This window comes from Alligator mississippiensis, chromosome 4 (genome assembly GCF_030867095.1).
Source record: "Alligator mississippiensis isolate rAllMis1 chromosome 4, rAllMis1, whole genome shotgun sequence".
In the NCBI taxonomy this organism is placed as follows: domain Eukaryota; kingdom Metazoa; phylum Chordata; order Crocodylia; family Alligatoridae; genus Alligator; species Alligator mississippiensis.
Window position 1 is genome coordinate 4,521,913 of NC_081827.1, and position 14,159 is coordinate 4,536,071.

Sequence of the window (14,159 nt, forward strand, 5' to 3'; positions counted from 1 at the left end):
ACAACACTTAGGGTCTGGCCACGGGCGGTGCCCACCCAGGGACTGCTGCCGGTGGGCAGTGACTGCAACTCTGTGCCAGGGCAGCCCCCGGGGGTGTGAGCAGGCATCGCTGTGACTCCGGGGGACTCGGAGCACCGCCAGCAGCGTGGAAACCCAGGGCCACTGCAGCTGCAGCAGCCCTGCCCTGGGTGGGTGGACGCTGGGGCTGGGGCTGGGGCTTGGGCTAGGCTCCACGCTGGCCAGTGTGGGGCGACAAGGGAGCTGTGACCCTCCACAGGTCACCAGCATCCAGGAAGGGACCCACTGGCGCAGACAGATTAGCTGAGATGCCCAGTTCTCCTCTCCTGGGCCAGCTCCTGAGGACCAGGCTGTTTCTGGAAAGGGCTTGTGTGGAGCCTCCTGCATGTGCAAGGTGGTAGCGCAGGTGCAGACCCACTGCAAGGGCCTCCCAGCCAGTGGGGTAACACCTACTGCTCTTGCCCCATGCTCCCCTCTCCAGATCGGACAATGGACTGTGTTGGCCTGATGGGGAGGAGATGGTTCCCGCCTGCTCCCAGCCTCACTGGCCCATGGCCCCAGGCTGTGGTCCCAGAGCAGTGCCACGCAGAGGCTGCAGGTAACTGAGCCCTGCCATACCTGCCCTTTGCTTCCCTCTGCCAGGGGGTTGCAGTCAGTCTCAGCCTCTGAAGTTCCCAGGCCTTTCTTCCAGCTGAGAAAATGTTCAGCACTTTAATTAGAAGCAGGTAATGTTTTTGCACCCTGCCCCTCCTTCCTAGCTGAAGAAAGGATTTTTTGCATCCAGTAGATTGATGATGTGAAGTTCGTGGGCTCGTCTGGGAAAGGTGTCTTGTAAGTTCCCTTTGAGGGTTAGAACTGAGAGATCGGAGAGAGAGCGATTGTCTTGGGAGAAACGTGTCCCCACAGGTTGTTGGGTATTCTGGTCTTCGATAGATTTCCAGAGTGTGTTCATTCTGGTGCGCGGTTGTTGTTTGGTCTCTCCTGTGTATTTTCCATCAGGGCGTTTGGTACACAACTGAGTGAGACATATAACATTTCTGGAGGTGAGGTATAAGATCAGGAATGTCGATGGCTCTGTTGTGGGGTGTAGTAACTGTGGGACTGCTGGAGATGTGTTGGCAAGTTTACGTTTCTTGTCATGGCATGGTCTGGATCCACATGGTGTGGTTTGGGCCCTAGGAAGTTTACTTCTGGGGGTGAGTGCTTGTTTAAAGACTGGGATGGGGGGTTCTGGCCAGATCTCTTTAAGAATTAGGTCATCTTCTAGAATGAGTTGCAGTTGTTTGCGGATTCCCCATGTAGGTCCCAGGGAGGGATGGTCTGTCATAAATAAAGGCGTGCATTTTGTGAGAGTTTTATTTTTGTACTGCCGCAGTTCTTTGCGTGGCATCCAGGTGGCTCTTCCAAAAGGGCAGTATCTCTCCTGGAGGAGTGTCCTTGTTGGGTGAAAGCCAGGAGAGCAGGCAGGGACGCTGTCTGAGCTCTGCCGACCCTGCCCTCGTGTCTGTGGTGCTGAGTTTCAGGGACCGGGGAGTGTGGCGGGAAAAGGAGGGGGAGTTTAGTGTCTCCTCCAGCCAGTTTTTCCCGCTGAAGTCTTTTTTAGCTTGTCTTGCCAAAGTAAATGGTGTGGCAGAAAACTGCAGTCTGGAGTATCAGGGTGAAAACAGGCAGCTGGGTTGATGTGGGGCTGGCTAGGCAGGGATATCACTCGGGGCCACGTACCAGGTTTCAATGACAATTAAATTGAACGATAACGTCTAGCTGTTTGCACGGAGGAAACAAGTGGTGTGAGCCAGCCCTGGTGCTGTGGTGTTAACACCTGTTCTTGGTCCCGTCTGGCCCAGAACATTTGACTGTCATAACTTGAGACCCCCCCCAACCCCGAACCCGACCCCCTGAGCTGGGTCTGCCCTGATGGGCACTTAACTGCAGGGTAGGAAGGACCTTGGTGACAAATTCAAACATGTACGGCCAAGTGAGGTCAGTTGAGGTAAGTGGCAGTCAATTGCCTTAAGTAGCAGCAAAGACACCATCTCCAGCCTGGCCAGGCCCTTTGCCTGCGCTAGACCCTCCCTTGTGTGCTCACATGTTCCAACTCCCAGATTGTCAACACATTTTCTAACACTTGTGTCTTTCCCAGTAGATCGAGCTTGGGAGTACACACGTGGTGCATTTCCCTCCCATTCAGCACTGAGCATCGGTCCAACAAGGTACACCCACAGCAGGACTGCAGCGCTGGGAGGTGGTGGTGCGCGGCGGTGCAGAACTTTACATGATGGTTTTAGCAAGTGGTGTTTGTTTTAACAGGCTTGAAGAATGAAACAGCAGAGAACAAAAACCTGGGGAACCTGGACAACAGCCTATTTTCTCTGTTTGTTTCTGTGCGCTGCATCTGGTAAGTTGAACCGTCTTTCTTGCTCCCTTGGCACCAGACTGGATAAATGCAGATGAACGCTGATAAACAGAGGTGGCCCAGGAAATGACAGGTCTGGTAGCAAGGATCTGAGCCCAGGTTGGTGCCATCGAGCTGGAGAATAACACATGGAGGGAGCTGTAATTTAAGAAGGGCGGTGGGGGCGGGGAGAAGAGTGATCCTAGGCAACTATGGGCCAGTTAGTTGGATCCCAAGGGCATGCAAAGCAGTAGGAAGTTGGAAAGGGAATGACTACAGACAGGCAGATGGGAAACTGGATACAATTAGGGCTGTCAATTAATCATTGTTATGTGCATGATTAACAGGTTAATTGGCTTCTTGCATTGTTTTTGTTAACACATTAATTGCACGTGTAGTTTTGGAGCTCACGCCCGGGCTCCACTGTGCTGCTGTCACTGCCACTTCCAGGCTGTGCACGCGCACACACACACACACGCGCACGTGCAAATAAACACACATGTGCATGCACACGCCCCATTCATGTGGCCAGGATTGGAACTCGGTGGCATGTAGAGCAGCGCCCTATAGGTAAGTCTGTTGGGTGGAGAGGGAAGGGGCAGGGGGGTTGCAGATCAAGGCTCCCACAGTAAGGGAGGGAATGGGGCAGGGGCTGGGGTGAATGTGGCCCTGGGGCCAGGGTGGGTCCTGTAACAGATCTGCAGGCGGCTTGTCCAGGGCTGTGGGTAGGAAGGCTCCCACTGCTGCGTGCAACCCCAGTGGAGGCATGGGAGGCATGTGCCCTCCGGATTTATGTATGAGTCAGAGGCACGCTGCCTGGTGCGGGCTGGGGCTCTGTACCCAGCTGCCTTTGCCCTGGGAGCCACGCGATGCTATCTTGTGCCTCCTGCTACCAGGTGGGCAGGGGACGCATGGTACAGCCAGCACGTGGCACCCCGGGCAAAAAGAGAGCAGGGTGTAGAGCCTCAGCCGACCTCTGCCCCGTGCACAAATCCGGGGAGCATGTGGCCCCCATGCGCACAGTGGCGTGGAACCATGTTTTTCCCCCCCCCCACCCCCGTGCCCCTGGATGAGCCGCCCATGGCTCTATCCCACAACCCTCCCCTGCCCCACTCCCTTCTTCACAATAGGGGGCTCAATCTGCACCCCCCACCTTCCTACTCCACCTACCTCTCCCCCTCCACAGACTTATCTGCTGGGCGCTGCGCTACGTGCTGCTGGGTTGCATTCCTGTAGGGTTACATGAAAGGGGCAAAGGCCTGGCTAGGGTAGATCAGGGAGAGGGGAGCCTGCGAGCCGTTGTACTGGGTGCAGGTGAGACCTCGTATGAAGTGCTCAGTGCAGTTCTGGTCGCCCATGTGCTGGAAAGATGCTTTTAGGCCAGAAGGAGAGCAGAGATCAGCCGCTTCAGCGGATGGGAGACCCTGACTGATGGGCAGAGACTGGGAGCTTGGGCTTTTTTTATTCTTTGAAGGCCCTGAGGCTGAAAGGTTCATGGAGAACAGCTGGTTCTCCTACCTCTGGAGGGTCAGGGTCAGGGTTAGGGAGGGAGCACAGCTTTCTAAATTAAGGATCAGGTCAGGGCAGGGTGGCACCTTAGAAACCAGTGAGTTTAGACAGGCATGAGCTTCCATAGCCAGCAAGCTACTTTATCCAGGGCCAGTCAATTGTTGGGTTGGCAAATACAGGCTGGAAAGTTGAAGGCTTCTGGCCATCGGAGCAGCATGTCTGGAACTGTCTGCTGGGAGGACTGAGTCCTGTTAATGTGTTTGCCTTTGCCCTGTGCTATTGCCTTCGCTTTGAGCCGAGGTCACAAAATGCAGTGAGGAGGAGGAGAAAGGGAACAAACCCACCCACCCTTTGTGTTAATAGTTTCAGGCACCTGGGCAGGGTGGGACAGGACCACGCTCAGGTGCCAGGTAGGTAGAACAGGATCTGGCCCCTGGGGTACCTGTGTTGCAGACAGAAGCTGGCCAGAGGGGTGCAGAGAGCAGCAAGATGCAGCGATGCACATATTCCAAGGGAAGAGTTTTTGGACACGGGTGTGAGACCTGGGCAAATGGGGAGCTTCACATGTTTCCTCATATGTGAGGACATGGTGGAGAAAAGGGGGCATGTTGCCACGTTGTAGGTTGAGACGGGTCAGTCGTTGCTGCTGGAGAGCAGAGAGGAATTTCACTTCGATCACAGAACCACAGCTAGTGCTTTGTAGCAGGGAGAAAAGGGGCTGGGAGGGGTGGGACGCATCTCGGGTTAGCGATCAACATGGTCAGAAATACCTGGGAAAACCCTACAAGGCAGGTGGTGCTGAGAGTGGTTTTGCCTCCCAGACTGTTGCCCTGTTGGAGCCGGTTCTGGGCCAGTTAAGATCAAAGTGGATTTGAGGTGTGTCCATGGGGCGCTACAGCATGAGCCTGTCCCCTTTGCCAAGTTGCAGCTCACATCAGGGATCAGTCTGCGTGTCAAGTCAGCTGAATCTTGTTGACCGATTAACAACCATAGAAAATGCAAACGAGACGATGAAGGGAGGTGGTAACTAATGTCCTGTCTTTTATTTATTCCCTGCTAGAGTGTGAGCCCGTCGACACCACCGGACACAAGTGTAGAAATGAATCCATTACAGCGCCTGCGCACACTGCTGTGCTCCTGCACTTTGTTGTTCAAGACACGGTTGTGGATCATTTAAAAGCTACTCTTAACTGGCAGACTGATTCGCAGGAAGTTGTGCATGCCTATCACGAAGGCAAGGACCAGCTGGACAGACAGGCAGAGAGGTTTCGTGGGCGAACCAAGGTCTTTCCCAAGGACATTCGCAGTGGCAATGCATCTTTGTTGCTGAAAAATATATCCTGGAATGATACACAAGCTTATTGCGCTTACTTTTTCCTCAGTGATGATGGAAAGCATAGTGAATGCTGCAGCATCCAACTTAACGTGTCAGGTATGTCTGTGCAGTAACCCTGGCTTAGGAAATGTGCTCTTACACTCCTCAGCAGAGACTAATTTAATTAATCTTGCTCATAACGGACAGGAGCTTGCGTTTTGAAGGGAGCTGCTATTCCCTGTACGGATACTAAGCGTAAGAGTTGGGCTGTTGTCCACTTCCTAACAGTGTTTAGGAGGAGGCCTCATGGCCCCAAGCTCAGTCCAGCTTTGAAAGCGCAGTTGGTGATACTGTCTCCCTGCTTCTCCCCCTGCCCTCCTCGCTTCTCCCAAATCTGTAGCTTGAATGTGGGACTCTAAGCACGAGGCTCTTCATATTTTGAGAAAAAGGAAAGTGAACTTTATCCTTTCTTTAGCTCTTCTGCCTTCCTGTGCCACCCATAGTCTTCATGCCAATGCAGTAGATCTGCCTCTTCTCTGTTCAGCCCCCGTCCACACGTTCTTTCTCTTCTGCCTTCCTGTGGCAGGGTCCTGGATGCATCTGCCACTTTGAGCTTAAGTGGGGAGGAGTGTGGCAGGGCACTTGATGTGCTGCCACTTGAAGAGGTCAGGCAGCCTGCAGGTTGGGGGCCAGGGCTGATTGCTGAGTCAGATGACCCAAGGGCTGGCAGGTGAAGGATCACCTGAGTGCAAGGGAGCCTCCTGGTTGGAGGAGGGAGGGGTGTAGACAGGGTCTGAGCCCAGACCCTGAGAGCAGGGCTATAACATCTTGGGAGCTGGTGGAAGAACACCACCCAGCAGGAAGGCTGCAGCTCCTAAATGCCAGCTAGGAGAGAGAGGTGGAGGTTTGGGTAGGAGCTCAGGGGATGGAGAACCTGGGGGCCCTGGGAAGTAGGGCTGAATGCCCGAGCATAGGGAGAGCCCAGGTAAGGCCTGAGACAGAGACTGCGTGCATCAGGGCCTGAGCAGCTGTGAGACCTAGTTCAGGGCTCGGGTGAACCTGGTGAGGGTGGCAGGGTGTGGGACTCTATTGCAAAGGGGCACACGGAAGAAAGGGGCTGCATCCAGGAAGATCTATAGAGGGCCCTGTGACTGCAGGAAGAGGAAGAGTGACTTACAGAGAGGCCTGAGAAGATGGACCTGTGGATATGAGGGGGCTGATGGCCAGAGAACTGACCCTGACCACCTCAACTGGGCCAAGCTGGGGTCAGGGCCCAGGCAGGGCTGACGGGTGAAAATGCCCCATTGCACGAGACTGCCAGAGCCGGGAGAGCCTGGAGTCTCAACAGGGCTGGAGGTGGGGCACAAAGGTCCCTGACGGGGGTCACAGCCAAGAGGAAGGGGTCAAGGGGTGTGCAGCCCAGGATGACAATGGCTGGGGCTAGGATATCTGAGGAGAAGGGATCAAGGACGGGGTCCAAGAGTGAGCTGGGCCAAAGCCGGGTAGTTAGCAGCCCAGGAGAGGTGTAGAACAGCTCGGGGAGCCCAGAGAGAGGATTCATATTGGGTAGACCGGTCCTGGGTAGGACCCCCAGTGCACCCTACTGGAGTTGGTTGGTGCGGTGGGGCTGCCTGTGGGTTATGCTGGAAAGCCTCAGCCCCCACTGCCTTGTGGGTTACCCCATGGAGAGGGGAGACTAGAGGAGCACGCCCAGACCAAAAAGCACTTGCTGGGAAGATGGGGACTATGTGCATCCAGAAGCCCAGTGAAGGGCTGGGTGGGTCTGAGAGGCCTGAGCTGCATAGTGAGGTCCAGCCAGTGTAGTGGGACCAGAGGGTCCGGCAAGGGCCGGGAATGGAGTGCAGGGCCAGACGGGTCCAAGGGCATGAGCAGTGCAGCCCAGTGAGGGGCTGGAGCAGGGGGTCGGACCGGACGAGTCTGGAGGCCTGGAGCATGTCTAGGAAAGTGGAGAACTGCATGGGTCCAGGGCCAGGGACCAGAGAGCAGCTGACAGCCTGGAGAGGGGCCAGGAGGGAGCCCGAGGAGCCTGGCAGCCTGGGGAGTCGTCATGTGAGACCGAGGGGCCAGAGGAGAGGCTGAGGGGTCTGGCAACTTGAGTGGGGTCAAGAGTGAGATGGAGGAGCCTGAAAGCCTGGAATGGGGCTGAGAGGGCAGAAGACCCAGGGAGGGGCTGGATCAGCAAGGAGTTGTTAATGGGATCTGAAGGCCCAGGCCCCGTAGTTTTTAGCTGTGAACATGTATCTCACGCACGCTTTCCAAATCCCTGCACACTTGTCATGCACATGTGTACTATACACACATGGGAGAGAGTGTGCACACTTCCACGCTCCATTGCCACCTCCTGTGGAAGGCATTGTGCCCACTCAAGTGTGTTGCAACATGCCTTCCTCGAGGTCTGGGTGCTGAAGGAGTGGGGGTTTTCCTTCCACGTGCTTCACAGAACATCCCTCCTTGTAATGATGCCTCAAATAGGGAGAAGGATTATCCAAGCGGTGCTGGGTGCAACCAGTCTGTCTGGGCTTATTGATGTGATTGGATTTTTCATTTCCAAGTGGGCTGGGGTCCCCCCTTCCCCACTTAGTATTAACTGGAAAATGATCCTTTAGGCCTTTTGGAAAAAGTCTTCTTCAAGTAGAAAGCAAAGCATGAAGGTTTTCCTTTTGAAGGACGGCACTCTTGAAGATGCAGTGGCATGAAAGCAGAGGATTAAAATGAAGATGTAGCAGGCCAAATCCTGGGGCCTTGAGACCACTAAGGTGCATTTGTCTCTGACCCAGGTGTCTGTGCCTTGCAGTCTCATAGGCCAGGGGCTGGAAAGAAAGAAAAACTAAGGTTATCGATGCCATGTTCTGCACCAGGAGTTGGCAACCCCTGGCACATGTATCAGAGCATGGCAGGTGAAGACATTTTGCTTGGTACACCAGTGTGTGCCTCAGGGCTAATGGCAGGGGTGGTACTTGCAAGGCAAGCCCCGGTCTGGTGATTCAGGGTACTCGGGCAAAGCATTTTCCCAGCCCCTGCCCCCACCCATCTCCAGCCCTGGCCTTTTAGGACTTTGTGCATCCAGCGGATGTGCCACCATCACCCCAGAGGCCAGTAGCTGGAGGTGGTGCTGGAGCTGCTCCCCCTGGCTGAGGGGGATGGAGGAGTGGCTGCCCGTTCTCACCTGGGACTTGCTCTGCTCCACAGGGAAGGGCGCTGCAGTCCCAGTGCTGGGAGCTGTGCACTGTCTCGCTGCCGTCCTGCTGCTGTACATGGTGTTGTGAGCACGTGAAGATAATCTATCTTCCTGCAGAGGTGAGTTGAGTGGGGCACACGTGATGCCCAACAGGCTCTGCCGGCTCCTGCAGACCGAGGCATTTGCTCGCGCCTGTCCAGCACCTTGTAATGAAGTGGGGTTGCATTTGCAGCCGAGGCATTGGGGGTCTCACATCAGAAGTCAGTTCATGCCTAGTCCAGAGCACCGACCCCTCCCAAACCCCGTCCCTAGAGAAAACCCCAGGGGAGTCTATGGGGTATAGAGACTTCATGATCTTTCTATCCCCCCATCTCAGTTTTCCACCACCTTGCAGCTGTTGCAGTAATAGAGACGAGGCTCCCCTCCTCCAACCAGCTCCAGGGGGACCAGAGGAAGGAGCCGCAGGGGGAGGCTGGTGGTTACTGTAGGCCAGCGTTCAGTGTTGCCCATGTGCCGTGGCTTGGGACGCTGAGATTGCAGCCACGTTGCCCAGGTCAGAGCCCCAAGGGGAACGTGTCCTGCCTCTCCCAGCCTCCTCACCCCAGGTGCAGGACCTGGCTGAATGGGTTGCTGTATCAGGGACATGATTCTGGGGTCGTGGGCACTGATCCATGGGGTCAGTCCCAATGGCGGGGATAAAGCCCCAGGGAGCAGTGGCCACGGCTCCTTGTTCATGGCGTGGGGAGGGAAGAGCAGGCTGGCTGGCCTGGCCGCCTCTCGCCTCCAGTAACGCAGCTCTGCTTGTTGCAGCCCAGATGCAAATGCTGACTTGTGAGCCCGAGCACTGAGGAACCCAAAGTGCCTCTCGCTTCATCTTTCCCAGCACCTCTACGGTACGTGACCTGCCTGCTGCCGCGACTGCCGGGGCCCAGTGGAGCGGACGGTGGGACGTCTGCCAAGAGCTGCTGCTTCAGGAAGTCTCCCCAGGACCTGGCAAGGCAGAAGTCCCACCGGAGAGGAGGCCTTAAAAGTGATTCCTGGTGGAGGGATGGGTTGGCGGGTGCAAATGCTAGTAGGGGGAGGGGTGTATGTGTTTTATGTGTGCAATAATACATTTTCTCCTGGTTTATAGAAAAATGGAGGGAGGGGGAAATTAATATGTATAAATTCATATAATTTTTTCCCCATCTATTAGTGGAAGGGAAAACATTTATATTAATGTATTCATACTGGGGGGCGGGGTTCTACAAACCAAGGGAAAATGCATCTTCCTCTGACAGACACGATTTCTAAGTCTATAAGGGCCTAAGAGAGCCTTGAGGACACTAAGACCCAACAAAGTTCCTAATTCCAGCATGAGATTTATATATAAACCTTTAGCTATTGGTAGAAATAAACTTTTTTTTACAAAAAATATAAATTTATACAATTGGATGTTAGGAAAAGTTTCTGCACTTTAATTTACCAGTCAAGTGTTTAAAATGGCACTACCACTTTATTCATAAAGTAGACACTTTTGAATGATTCCCAGATGCTGCTCCCAAGTTTGGGATGTAGCGGTAAAGGCCATGCCAGGACCAAAGCAAGGATGTGGAGCAGAGGAGCAGGTGGGGAAAGGCTGCAGGTGGAGCTTTGTCATAGGACAGTGGAAGAGATTCATTTGGAGACAATGGCCCGTATCCAGGTCCACCTTGAGATGGGCCCCTAGGATCTAATGCAGGGGTGGGCAAAATACAGCCCACAGGCTGGATCTGGTGTGCCAGCAGATTGGATCTGGCCCACATGTGGACAGCCACCAATTCATTGCATCTGGCTCACAGGTGGCTGGCAGGTCCAGGTACTGTGTGGTGCCAAGTGGCTGGGCAAGCCTGTTTCCACCCAGCACCATCAGCCCAGCATCAGCTGTGGGCCTGAGCAGGGTTTCCACCACAGCAGGTGAGTGGCGGTGTCAGCTATGGATACTACTGGCAGATTCAGGGGTCTGAACCCAGAACCTGCCAGCTGTGTCCACAGCTGCTGCCGCCGCCCCCGCCCCAGCGCAGAGCCCCGACCTGGAACCTGATGCTGGCACGAGCCGTGGCTGCGGTCAGGAGCTGCGCCTGCGGCAGACGGGTGTCAGCTGTGACACCGCTGGCGACTCCGCGTCCAGGCTCCAGAGCCTGCTGGCTGTGCCCACCGCTGATGCCACCACCTGCCCGCTGTGGCCAAATCCCCATCGTGGTCCTCTGCTGAGCTTTGGGGCTGCTGGCGAACGACAGCTCTGGCCAGGTTCTGGAGGGAAGGATGGAGATGGAGAGGAGAGGAGAGAGAGGGCATTGGTGTTGAATGGGGCTAGCTCTATTATGCTGTTACATTAATTAATAGCTGAAAGTTTAAAAAGTTCAACGCCTAATGAGTCCGGGCCTAATGAGTTCAGTTACTCACTGGAGCAGACCCAAATGTTTCCACTCGGGGACTGTGTTTCTCCTCAGTGCTACCTCCATGTCCAATGGACAACTTTCAAAAACCACCGGGAGTACTATTTACAAATCTGGGTGTATGTGTGTTTTGTTGTTTATGTATCTGTGTGTGTGTGCGTGTGTGTGTTATAATTTATCATGTTTTGTATTAAAAAGGGAAGGAGAAATTGATATATGTATTGATACATATTACTTTTTCCCCCCCTCTCCCATTTTTCTGTGAACCAGGGGAAAATGCATCTTCCTCTGACAAACACTATCTCCAAGTCCCTAAGGGCCTAAGAAAACCTTGAGGACACCAAGACCCCCCTCCCTAAAATTTCATAATTCTAACACATCTATCTTTATCTAGAGATAGATAGCTGTCTATCCAACTTCAATAAGCTAAGGACTTAGTGAGCAATGCCCTATGGGATTATGGACTGCAGGGAAAGAGTGTGGATGAAGAGTGGTCGTTCCTCAAGGACACGATCCTCGGTGCACAGAAGTTGTCTATACCGCTACGGCAAAAAGGTGGCACAGCCGCCAGAAGTTCATCTTGGCTCAATAGGGAAGTCCTAGGTCTTCTGAAAAAGAAAAGGGAAGCTTACCAGTGATGGAGCTAGGCATAGGCCCCAAGGAGAACTACATAAGAATGGCCCAGACCTGCAGGGAGCAGATTAGAAAAGCACAGGCGGTGACCGAATTCAGGCTGGCAACCGAAATCAAGGGCAATAAGAAGTTCTTCTATAGGTATATAGGTAACAGGAAAAAAACCAGTGGAAACGTAGGACCACTTCTCAGTGCATCTGGACATCTGATTGCCAACACCAAGGAGAAAACCGAACTCCTAAACAAATACTGTGCATCTGTAGTCCACCAATGTAAGACTTCATAGGCTGCCGAATGCAAATATGACACAGAAGAGTCGCAGGAGGGCTGATCACTTACCACAGTCAATGTAGAGCTGGTGAAAGAACAGCTAGGGAGGATGGATACCTATAAGTCAGCAGGACCAGATGAACTCCAGCTGGGAGTGCTGAATGAACTAGCCAAAGTCATCACAGGACCGCTGGCCAACCTCTTCAGGAATTCGTGGCACTCGGGAGAGGTCCCAGAAGACTGGAAGAGGGCCAATGTTGTGCCCATCTTCAAGAAGGGAAGGAGAGAGGACCCAGGGAAATACAGGCTGATCAGCCTGACCTCCACTCCCAGGAAAAATCCTTGAAAAATTTGTCAAGGAGTCCATATGTGATTCATAGATTCATACATTCATAGATGTTAGGGTCGGAAGGGAACTCAATAGATCATCGAGTCCGACCCCTGTATAGGCAGGAAAGAGTGCTGGGTCTAGATGACCCCAGCTAGATACTCGTCTAACCTCCTCTTGAAGACCCCCAGGGTAGGGGAGAGCACCACCTCCCTTGGGAGCCCGTTCCAGACCTTGGCCACTCGAACTGTGAAGAAGTTCTTCCTAATGTCCAATCTAAATCTGCTCTCTGCTAGCTTGTGGCTATTATTCCTTGTAACCCCTGGGGGCGCCTTGGTGAATAAATCCTCACCAATTCCCTTCTGTGCCCCCGTGATGAACTTATAGGCAGCCACAAGGTCGCCTCTCAACCTTCTCTTGCGGAGGCTGAAGAGGTCCAGGTGCCCCAGTCTCTCCTCATAGGGCTTGGCCTGCAAGCCCTTAACCATACGAGTTGCCCTTCTCTGGACCCTCTCCAGGTTATCCGCATCCCTCTTGAAGTGCGGCGCTCAAAACTGCACGCAGTACTCCAACTGCGGTCTGACCAGCGCCCGATAGAGGGGAAGTATCACCTCCCTGGACCTATTCGTCATGCATCTGCTGATGCACGATAAAGTGCCATTAGCTTTCCTGATGACTTCATCACACTGCCGGCTCATGTTCATCTTGGAGTCCACTAGGACTCCAAGATCCCTTTCCACTTCTGTGCCACCCAGCAGGTCATTTCCTAGGCTGTAGGTGTGCTGGACATTTTTCCTCCCTAGGTGCAGCACTTTGCATTTCTCCTTGTTGATACGCTAGTAGAAGGCAAATTTCAGAATGACATCCAGCACGGTTTTGTTGCAGGTAGGTCCAACACTGTGAATTCGTGCTTCCATGCAAGCTGCAGCCCCGCTGCTCTGCAAATCTGTCGGGACGTGGGACAGCTGGCCAAAGACAACTGGCTCTGCTCCACCTCCACCTCCTTGCTGAAAGCATCAAATGCACAACTCTATTGCCTATGTCTGGACGGGGAGAGGAGAGGGCCAGTTTCACAGCTGCAACCTCCCTTCAGCACCAGGGGATGCAGAGGCTGCTGTCTGCCCGCTGCATCCCTGTCCCCGTGGCAGGGCAGGGGCTGCAGCTGGGAGACACTAGGCACTTCATGCACTTACCCTGTTCACAGGGAAACTGTTAGTTCAACTATAAGAGGTAGGTGTTGAACGGGGCTGGCTCTGCAATTCTGTTGTGTTTATTAATAACTGAAAGTTAAAGGCCTAATGAGTCTGGGCAAAGCAGTTCAGTCGCTCGCTCGGCCTGACCAGCACGTTTCCACTCAGGGACACGTTTCTTCCCAGTGTTACCTCGTGTCTAGCACACACCTGCCAAGAACCACTGGGGCACTGTTTATAAATGTGTGTGCGAGATGGATGTGTGAGTATGTGTTCTTATTTACGTGTGTTTGCATAGGTCTGTGTATATGTATGTGTGTATAGTATCTCTTACCCTGGTTTGTAGAGAAATGGAGGGAGGGGGAAAATTGCTGTGTATAACACTGACGGGTCCCAGGGCCAATTAATCATTGGAACGGTCTCAAGGCTCGGTCCTCCATCAGTCCGGCCTTGGGAAGCAGGCTGGGGCCCGTGCGGACTTGCTAACACTGCTGAGACCTCAGCAAGGGAACGGGAGGAAGGGACTTGTTGTTGGAGCCCTGCGCTGAATGCTTGTCCTGCTTTTGTTCTGTTCATTTTCTAGCTGTTATATTGGGTAATAAAGTGCATTTGCTTCACTCTGGGCGTCTGATGGTGTCTGTCCTCCCCCGACGTGGAAGAATGAAGCAGAACTCAGTAGCATCTACCTGGCTGCATGGCCAGCTGCTGATTTGCTCCTGTGCAGCATCCCAGCCCCCATGCCCAGCACCATGGGATGGACCAGCAACAGCCAGAGCGCAGGGGATCTGCCCTGGCTGGGGTATAGGAGGGAGAAGGGATCTGGGGGTGAAAGGGGGAGAAGCTCACAGGGGAGATGGCCGGATCTGGACTGCACAGGGAGATGGGGCA

General features: G+C 53.9%; 1 long non-coding RNA gene across 1 annotated transcript; it reads left to right on the top strand.

The window, feature by feature from the left end:
- The first annotated feature begins 453 nt into the window (after positions 1-453).
- Positions 454-13,888, top strand: LOC132249938 (uncharacterized). Its single transcript, XR_009461469.1, has 5 exons — positions 454-2,228; positions 2,326-2,413; positions 4,980-5,351; positions 8,445-8,552; positions 9,244-13,888. It is a non-coding gene; the product is annotated as an uncharacterized LOC132249938 (long non-coding RNA).
- The last annotated feature ends 271 nt before the right edge of the window (positions 13,889-14,159 follow it).